General features: G+C 39.8%; 1 protein-coding gene across 5 annotated transcripts in view; it reads left to right on the top strand.

The window, feature by feature from the left end:
* Positions 1-9,910, top strand: part of MBNL1 (muscleblind like splicing regulator 1) — a 253,748-nt gene that overhangs the window by 66,034 nt on the left and 177,804 nt on the right. The window lies entirely within an intron of this gene.

Here is a 9,910-nt window from a genome sequence, read left to right as displayed (position 1 = left end):
AAAAATGGGAAAAGAATATTGTTATTTTACAGGGTGGTTGAGTGGATCTACATGAAGCCTTTCTTGATCCCCCCGAATGCTAGCACTCTTCTTCACCAACTACCTTGGAATGACCTAGTTTGCATGTTTTTCCTTGTCCTTTTGATTTTTTCTGCCTCTTCTTGAATATATCCATGGCATCTTCCCCATTAGAATGTCAGCTCCCTGTGTTTAGGGCTTGTTCACTTTTCTGCATTTGGATTCTCCGTGCTCAGCATAGTCCCTGGAACATAGACAGTATGTAATCAATACTTATTGATTAGTTTATTGATGCTAACATATTCTAAAATTCAGGCAAGCAAAGTTTAAGCAATTTGCCAAGGCTCACAACATGTCTAAGGCTAGATTTGAACTCAGACCTTCCTGATTGCAGATACTGGGCTCTCTCCATTGCACCACTTAGATGTCTTGGTGATTAGATAAGCAATGTGGACATCTGTGTCTATAATTCTCGGTCATCAATATGCAGCATTCCACCCCCAACACCTATTTGTTGTTTCAGTTAGAACAAGGTTAGTTGCCCAATAGATGGTCTATCAAATTAGCAAAAGCAAGATTTGGAGAGAATGGTCTAGTGTGATGCTATATTGCTAATTTGATCCTATCACCAATGCTTTCCTCTTTGTAATATTTATAGCTATTCTATAGTACTGCCTCATGAAATACTCCCACTCCATAGATCATTATCAAATTTCAAATACGTTATTTATAGTATAGAGTAGGTTGCATGGTGGATAGAAGCAGGAGACTACTGTGTCTGAGAAGACCCGAGTTCAAATGTAGCCTTAGATACTAGTTAGCTGTGTGTCCCTGGATAAATTACTGTATTGTTGTTGGCCTCGATTTCTTAATCTGTTAAGTGGAATGTAATAACACTTTCGTTCCAATCATTTGACTCCAAGCTTTTGGCCAAGCTGTTTAATAGACAGCAGTTTCCAAATTTGTAGAATGTGGAACTTGGACTAGGTCAGAGATTTTTTAAAAAATTCTTTTTACTTATTTTGTTCACTATTTCCCAATTACAGTAAAACATTTTAGCAATCATTTTTTAAACATTTTGGGTTCTAAATTCTTTCCCTTTCTCTCACCTCATTGAGAAAGCAATTTGGTATCAATTATACCTGTAAAGTCATGCAACACTTTTTCCATATTAGCCGTTTCAAGAGAAAACACAAACAAAATTTTATACAATAATGAAAGTTAAAAAAAAAAGTTTTTTCCAATCTGCATTCAGAGTTCACCAATTCTCTCTCTGGAGGTAGATAACTTTTTTCATTATTGGTCCTTGGGAACTAGTCTTGGATCATTGTATTAATGAGAGTAATGAAGTCTTTAATAGTTGATCATCTTTACAATATGGCTATTATTGTGTACAGCGTTTTCCAGGTTCTACTCACTTCATTTTGCATGAGTTAATATAAGTCTTCCCACGTTTTTCTGAAACTATCCTGTTGGTCATTTCTTAGAGCACAATAATATTCCATCACAACTATATACCACAACTTGTTTAGTCATTACTCAATTGATAGGCATCCCTTCAATTTTAAATTCTTTACCACCACAAAATATCTTCTATCAATATTTTCATACAAATTTTCCTTTTCCTTATTCTTTGACCTCTTTGGTATACAGTAGGTAAGAGATTCTTAGCCTGGGATCCTTAAGGGGCCTAGGGACTAGGATGGGAAAAAATTCTATCTTTATTTTCACTAACTTCTAAATGAAACACAGCATTTTCTTTAATTGTTTGAATGTGTAATTCTGAACAGGGGTGCAGAGATTTCACCAGATTTCCCAAAGGGGGCTGGCCATGACACAGCAATGCTGAAGAAGCCCATTCTTAGACAAAGATTTTATGAACATCAGAAGATGGAGCCTAGCAAATCCTTAGGAATCCAGCTGTTTGATTTTGTGTTTATTGTCTTTAGATGAGATGTTTCAATGGATAAAATCAGTTATACAGTGGATGACAAAGGAAACCCATTCTGTTGACATCAAGATGTGGTTTTTGTTCTTTCCAAGTTCATGGACTCTGACATCTATCCGTAAACCATCCGTAAAAGTGCAGGACCGTTAAGGGCTCATTCCATCTCCACTGATCTCCTGGTGCTGTCGATCTGAGCTGTGCCAGAGTAACATGCTAATAAGTTAATGACTACATAGTGACCTGTGGTCTCAGACTGACAGTGAGCCTGAAAGCTGCAGTGGACCTTTCTGGACCTGGGATTTCTTCTCAAATAAGGAATCATTGCTTCAGGGAGTCACTAGAGCCTCCTTAAATGCCTAGTTTACTAACACAAAGAGGTATATGCATTTGGAGTCTCTGGCCCAGACGTTGTGAAATTGCAGAGCCTCCGTCAGGCCAAATCAGAAAGCAGACCAAGTTGGTACATCAGGTACTCTTATCCTGTTGAAGGGATGAGTTTCTCAGTGTGGACGTGCCAGTCAGGCTGGGTTTGTTTGTTTTGATTGCAAGGAAGGGAGTGGGCTTTCCTTTTGCCCTATGAGCAGCTGCCTAATTACAAGGCATAACCTGCCATCTCCAGGCCAACATCCTTAAGTGAACAGTGTGATAATAGTGGAGTGGTAGGAGAAATAGCAGAGGAGGTTAATTCTGCTACCTGGTCAATGATCTGAGGCCTGGAACTTTTGACTGCCTTCTTATAATCATGGAGAATATCCTGAGAATTCTCCCAGCCGAGGTGATCAGTCTTTCCTTTGAGCTTTTATTTTTCCTCAAATTTGAGTATTTTTGATCCTTCTTTGGTACTTTCACAGTATAATCTACTTCGTCTCATAGGTCACTTGTCTATGTATCTCTTTCCCCACTATGGTTCTCTAAGTGCCTTTCATTGCACCAAGGGGGCCATAAGAAGGGGAGGACATATGAATCATCTGACCCATTCTTTTCTTCTCCCCAGGAGGTATTTGCATTTCAGAGAAGGGAAGTGACCTGGAGGGGTAGAGGTGAATGTGGCTACTGAGATAGTGGAGGTCCTAGGAGCAGGGGTGAGGAGGCCCTAGTGTTAAGGGCTTGACTTCAAAGCCAGGGAGGGAGATGGGATAACATTTGAGTGGGGTAGAAGTGTAACAAAAAGGTTTGGTTAAGAAAGAGGCTGGCGAGATTTAAGCATATCTGTAATCAAATGAGCGAGAGCCAGTGGAAATGGAATGATCGTTGTATGAGAATCACTGTCAGGGTGAGGTTATGGAAGGGGTGGGAAAGAGGTGTTGAAAGTAGACAGAGGAATTAGCTTATTCCAAAGTGGAGGTATCCCTTGCTTTGAAAATGGAGGATGATACCAAGGAAAGGAGGATGGTGGGAAAAGGAAAGAGACTGGATCTAGGATTTCAGAGGTATAGGGAGCTCCCCTTACAAAAAGAGGACAGCATCTTCTCTGCCAGGCAATGAGAAGTTATGAGGCTTACCCAGGGTCTTATAGACAGTGTGTCAGAGGGTGGACCTTTCCTGGCTCTCTATCCACTACCCAATAAATACAAAATAACTTGAGGACGCAGAGTTCTATGAAAGGAGTTTGTTTTAGAAAGCTATAACAACATCAAAAGGACTGATGAACTCAAGCTGACAAGAAGACATTAAATAGGATTTGTACCTAAATCTTCTGAAAGCCAAATCCAAAGTGCTTCTAGGAGACATCTCCTATCCACCCTGGATGATATCCATATGGCTTTGCATACAGTAGGTGCTAAATAAATATTGATCGAGTTGAATTGTATCTCGGATGGATTCCCAAATAGCTACATTGTTGTATTTCATCTGAAGAGAGAAAACTGTTAATTGTTGATTTGTATGTTGCCAAGAAATTTAGTTTCACTTATGACACTTATCATGCTGCTCAAAGTGGGGTGGTTTTTACTCCTTTGCAAGCTTATCTCAGTGTTTCCTTGGATTATCCAGTTGGAGCAGGAAGGCATCCTCTAGCCCTGCCTTCCCCCAATGGCATCTCAGACAGTAGCTGGTTATCTCTCACCACACACACCCTTATCTTTCCTCTAGCATGCTATACTGGCCTTCTTACTCTCCTGTCTTTCTCTTCCTATTCTTGTGTCTTTCTCGTCTCTCTGTCTGCTTCTTCTTTTCCTTTCTTTCCCTCTTTAATGCTTTAGACTGGTCGGTGGGATCCATAGTCATTCCTTAGCTCCTGTTGCTGGGCAGGAATAAAGTGATTATTGATCCCTGTGCCAGAGCTTTCTCTCAAATCCGTGGGTGATGGTTTCTTATAAAATTTGGTGTTGGGCCAATTGTGGTGCCTTATACTTTCAGTGTGTGGAATTCAATTGCTGATATCTCCAGTGGGCCCAAGGTTAAAAAGAGGGGATGGAATTTAAAAAGTATTCATAGACCTGGTGTTGTTCAATATAAAATTGGCAATTTCCCCCCATCTATGGTATTTGCTCTTTTTATTACTTTAAAAAAAGCTGTTATTTCTTTGGGGGTGAATGGGTACTTCCCCAACCTATGCAATTTCCCCTATCCTTTTAAGTCTTATTCTTCATGATCTTCTGTGATTCTTTCCTCCCTCTGAAATAAAGGGAGGCATCATATGGTATCCATATTTCCAGGGTCGAACCTCCCTGAATTTAGCTAGGCTGGTCCTTAGATGCCAGACACGTAGTTTGTTGTCAGGCCCGTACATAAAGCCTTTTCAGCTTGGGAGGACTTGCTGAAGCTTGTTCCCTACCAGTAATGCCTTTGGGAATCTAGGGACGAGCCCACGTCATACTAAAGCATTGGGGCTGGACTTCAGTCCTAGAACAGAAGTAGTTTATCAAGGTACATTTTGATGGGCACAAGTATTTGTCTCAGCTGTTACTTTAAAAAAAAAACCAGTGAATATTTGTGAAACAGAGTTTGAAATTAATTCAATCACTCCTTTAAAAACAATAAATTTCTTTAGTCCAAGCATTTCTTGTGAATATTTCTATAACCTGGATAATGAATGCATCAATGTACTTAGGTTGTATTGGTATATTAAAAAAATTAGAGAGAGAGAGAGAGAGAGAAGGGAGGAATGGGGAAAGAGAGAAAGGAGGAGGAGAGAGAGGGAGGGAGGGAAGGACAGGGAGAGGGAGAGAGAGAGAGAGTAGCCTTGTTGGTCTCACCTTTTTTTACATTTAAATGGCTGACTTGAATTGATGGCATAGTTGATTGAATTATAGGCATGAGTCATCTAATATTGACTAAATCTATGTTTGATTAAAAATTGTTGATATATAATAATCAAACTCCCAGGGAACCAATATTTTCTGTGATTAGTGTCTTTTCACCATGATCTTGAAGAATTTCTCTGCCCTCTGATTAGTTGAGAGCACTAAGGTCAACTAACCCGAAAACAGTTTTGGGGTTGCCCCAGGGGAGCTTTCTGAAACTCTTTTCATCTCCCACTCAGCATCCCCTGGAAAAAGCAAGGCTTTTTCCAACTAAGTACAAAATTATTTCATCTCCTATTTCTCCCCTTTCTATTTTAAGTTTGATAGTCTAAATTTTGGTGGCCTTGAAATGGGTTTTGAATTTATAACATTATTCCTATTGAACTAAATGCCTCGTATATCATTTGATCAAATTCTGTTTTCATGGAAACAGTTGATGACATTTCTTGACTATAACTTAACTAAATTTCAGTTAACTGGAACTCAACTCAACTAAGCTACACTTACAAGTATTTTGCCTTTGAAGAGGAGATAAATTATATATAAACAATTTTGTATCAGAGATATGGTCTTTAAGTCAGTCTTTAAGTAGAGAGGTGGTTCAAGAGAAAGAACTCCAAGCCTGGAGTTGGAAAGATCTTGGTTCAAATCCATTCTCAGATACTTACCAGCTGTGTGACCCTGGGTAAGTCCCTTAACTTCTGTTTGCCCCAGTTTCTTCAACTGTAGAATGAGGATGATAATGACACCTACTTTGTAGAGTTGCTGTAAAATCAATCGAAATAATATTTGTAAATTGCTTAGCCCAGTACTTGGTATATAGTAGGCAGTATATAAATGTTTATTCCCTCTTTGACATTTATAATGCCATTTCTATACATGCTAATAAGTATTCATAGTAATTATACAGAAATGGTACAATTTCCACAAATTGTACCACAAATTTCCACAAATCCAAAGGGGGCTTTCTTGCCAGCAAAAACTCAGCCATTGTAATTGTGATGTTGTGATCCATCCCTTTCAGTCTTCTTTGAAGGTTATGGCAAAAGTACTACCATTGGCTCCTTAGTAGCCAAGCAGGATTATGTGCAGCTGACTTTGATTTGTTTAGAACCCAATTATAGAAGTCACAGGGCAGAGCCCGTAGAGTCCTGATGTTCCTGTCAGGAAAGTTCTAGTCTTCCTTCTGACATATCCTACCTACATGACAATTCCCAATTCCCCAAGTCATCCTGTAGGACTTAAAGTTTTGAAACTTGTTTCTTTGGCTTTTAAAAAAGCAGAATTTACTCTGTCTCTCTGTCTCTCTCTCTCTCTCTCCATATCTCCATATCTACCTATATACATATGTATATGTATATATGTATATACACATATACATACATATATACATATATAAAATTTGGTAAACTTTCTTCTATAGTCATATCATTGACTAAGGGATTTTGCTTTTGTGAATTATATTGATTTACCCACAACATCTAAGTCATGTTGCAGTTTTTCCAGGCAGAACCAGGTTTGTAGAATGTCTGCCTTCGTAAGCACGACATATTTATGAAGTCTAAATAATAAACGTACCTTCTTTGGGTCTGTTATTTCAGTTCCATAAATAAACATATTGCAGTTTTTTTTTTTTTTATCATGGTAGTGTTTGGGAATAGGCCTGACATTTGCCTCGTGGTGTCTTCTATCAAGATCTTTCTTTTTGTCAATTCTTTCTGTTTCAGAAATACTACTTGGCCCCCATGGTAGTTCCCAATCGATACAACAATGAGCTTGTTTAGTTTGGCATTCAACTGTGTTTTATAAAATCATTCAAGTCGTTCAAACAATTTAACATGTTCCTAAGGCAATTGTTTAGCACACTGCCTGGCACATAAGCTCTTGATAAATGGTTGTTGATTAATTGATTGGTTGAATATACAAAGTGTTGTGTTTTTTTTTTTTTTCTAAACGGCATAGCCCTTTTCCTCAAGGAGTTTACATTTTATTGGGTGAGGGATACATGTAAGTGTAATGAACTCTTCTAAGTATAATACAAGGTAGGGAGTGAGGAGGGCCATTCACCTCTAGATTAAATACTTTAGAATATTTCAGGGGTGAGAGAGAACTCATTCAGCTGGCTGTATATCAAGGATGCCTTTATTGAAAAAACAAAACAAAACAAAACAAAACTGGAATCTAGTCACCTAAGGTTTCCTGAAGATTGGGAGGGGGCGGGCATAGGATAGGATGGGATCAGAGACTCAGTGTGTTTGTGAAGCTTAGCTCCATCCTTTTCAGTGGCCTTTGAAAGTTTGTGGCAAAAATATCACAGATAATAAATGCTAGGTTTTGGATAAAAGTGGGTCATTTGTCTAAGTCTTAAAGATGAGCTTTGAAGGATGAGAAAAACTTGAGAAGTACCGAGGAGAAGGTGATGTATTCTGGGTGTGATGGATCTGCTGAGGGGGAAAAAACAAACAACCCCCCTAAAAAGCAAACAAACAAACAAACAAAAACAAACCAGGAAATAAAGTCATTATTGTCATCAATAATCCCTTGCTTCAGAGATCTGTCATTTAACAGGTTTGGGTGTTCCCTCCACACACAAAAGGTAATTTAGTCAATGGTTTTGAGTGTAACTATGATCAGCAAATTGGAACATCTTGTGATTAGCCTGGTAAAAGTCACAAATAGATTACAAACATTTCTCTTCATCTATACATTCTGTATAGCAAAACATTTTTTAGTATTAATACCTTTTCCCACCTTTTACCATTTTCACCTTCTACCTTGTATCATACTTAGGTATGGTTCCTAATCCCCCATTAATATTTTGAAAGTCCATAAATACCAGGAGTATTTCTTGTTTCATTCTTAATATTATCCCAGGGTCTTGTGCTGCATAGCATATGCTTGATAAATGTTTGCTGATATAAATGTTGCCAAAGGACAAATATCTAAAGATATTTGGAGCGTTAGGTTTGTTGAAGGTCGTGGTGGTCTGCTAAATTTTCAGAATTACAATTTTGTTCATTTCATTAGCAAAATTCCAAAGTAGCCAAGATGTCATTTAAGGTTCAAGATAAGGAAAAGTTCCTAGCCACTGGAGTTATCTCAAATGGAAAGGGCTAACATGAAGAAAACAGTCTAACAATGAGTGCCGTCCCATAAGGTAATAGGCCATTTTGGGAGGAAAGAGAAGGTTGGGTGATCCCTTGTCATGGATGATCTAGAGGGTAAGGGCTTAGCACGGTGCCTGGCACACAGAAGGTGCTTAATGAGTGCTTTTGTTGGCTTGATTAAAAGACATGTTGTTTAGATCTACGTCGGACCAGATGGTCTTGGAAGTCTTTTTGAACTCTTAAGATTTTGTGATTATTTGAATAACAAAAACAAAAATAATAATTTAAAAAAGCATGCGTATTCCCATTTGGTGGGTTTTAGGAGAGCAATTGATGATTTACCTGTTGTCAGGGAAATGAAATGATTATGAGCAACCCAGAGCTGCCGAGTTAATAATTGGCCGCAGTGGGCAGCATCCAAACCCTTATTCGGAAGTCTCCCTCAGAGGTACATCATGCCTTCCAGATCAGACCCCCTCCTTAATATGTGATGCTTCTGTGATGGAATCGCTTTCTCCCCCGAGGATGACTTATGTTTTGCCAGACGTCCTGACAACACTGCGATTCTCCTTTTCCCCACATGACCTCAGCTTTTGCTCGAAAAAATGCTGGCATAAAGGGTGCTTTTGTTCCTATTTGGCGTGCCTGTGATATATTGACAAAGTGTCTGCGGGCTGAATGGAGTAGTTTTACAGTATAGCCGAGAGCTGCGGGGAGGACGGCTGGACGTCTTACTTATGGTTTGGAAGGAAGTGAATTGGATAGGTCGGGAGAATGTACCATTCGTAAACACCCCCTTTCCTCTTGAGTTCACGTGTCAGTACAGCAGGCTGGCTCCCGGGAGCCTGCCCAGAGCACAGCAGAGCAGAGCAGAGCTGAGGAGAGGGAAGGCATCTGGAAAGTGAACTGCGGGCTGAAAGCTTGCCTCTGCCGCCGTGATTTCCAGTCGCTGGTGTGCTTATGTGGGAGCTGTTTGGAAAACTAACATGGTTTAATCCACTAACTGCATGTTGGGTAAATTCGAAACCCACATGCTCGTCTTCTTGCCGTGGAATAAGTCCCATCTGATGGACATTTTCTGTGCTTAGAGCATAGTAATGAACGTCTGACAGGCGCGACCTTTCATAAGACAACCCACACTATTGGCTTTCTGCCCAGAATATTGCTGCAACCCTATCTGTGATTGGTTCTTCCCCTATCATGCATTGCTTCGCAAAGGGAAGCGACCCCCTTTTTAATAAATCTACGATGGCTGGCTGCAATGGGCTGCACCGTAAGTATTCTGTGTGGAAGGAAGAGACAGACCCCAGTGGTGGATAGTCTAGGGTCACACGGCAAGGTGGTGAGACTGTGGGACATCGGTGAAGTGCTGCTTGGTAAATGGTAACCTATCTCTTTTTTCTACAGGTTGGTACTAAGAAGTGCCTTTCCTGACGTCTCTGCTGCTTGGACCGCTTCTAGAGCAGACTCTGCTTTTGCCTTGCTTGCTGCCAGCTAGACCGCGAAGACAGCACCTCCACCCTCCACCCTCCGCCTCTAGCCCAGACACCCCCATTTCTACTTAGAATCAAGAGAAAGCCTCTGAGTATCTG

This window comes from Vombatus ursinus, unplaced genomic scaffold, assembly GCF_900497805.2.
Source record: "Vombatus ursinus unplaced genomic scaffold, bare-nosed wombat genome assembly UNPS02014810.1, whole genome shotgun sequence".
Classification (NCBI taxonomy): Eukaryota; Metazoa; Chordata; class Mammalia; order Diprotodontia; family Vombatidae; genus Vombatus; species Vombatus ursinus.
Note: the sequence above shows the minus strand (reverse complement) of the source record. Positions and strands in the feature narration are given on the sequence as shown.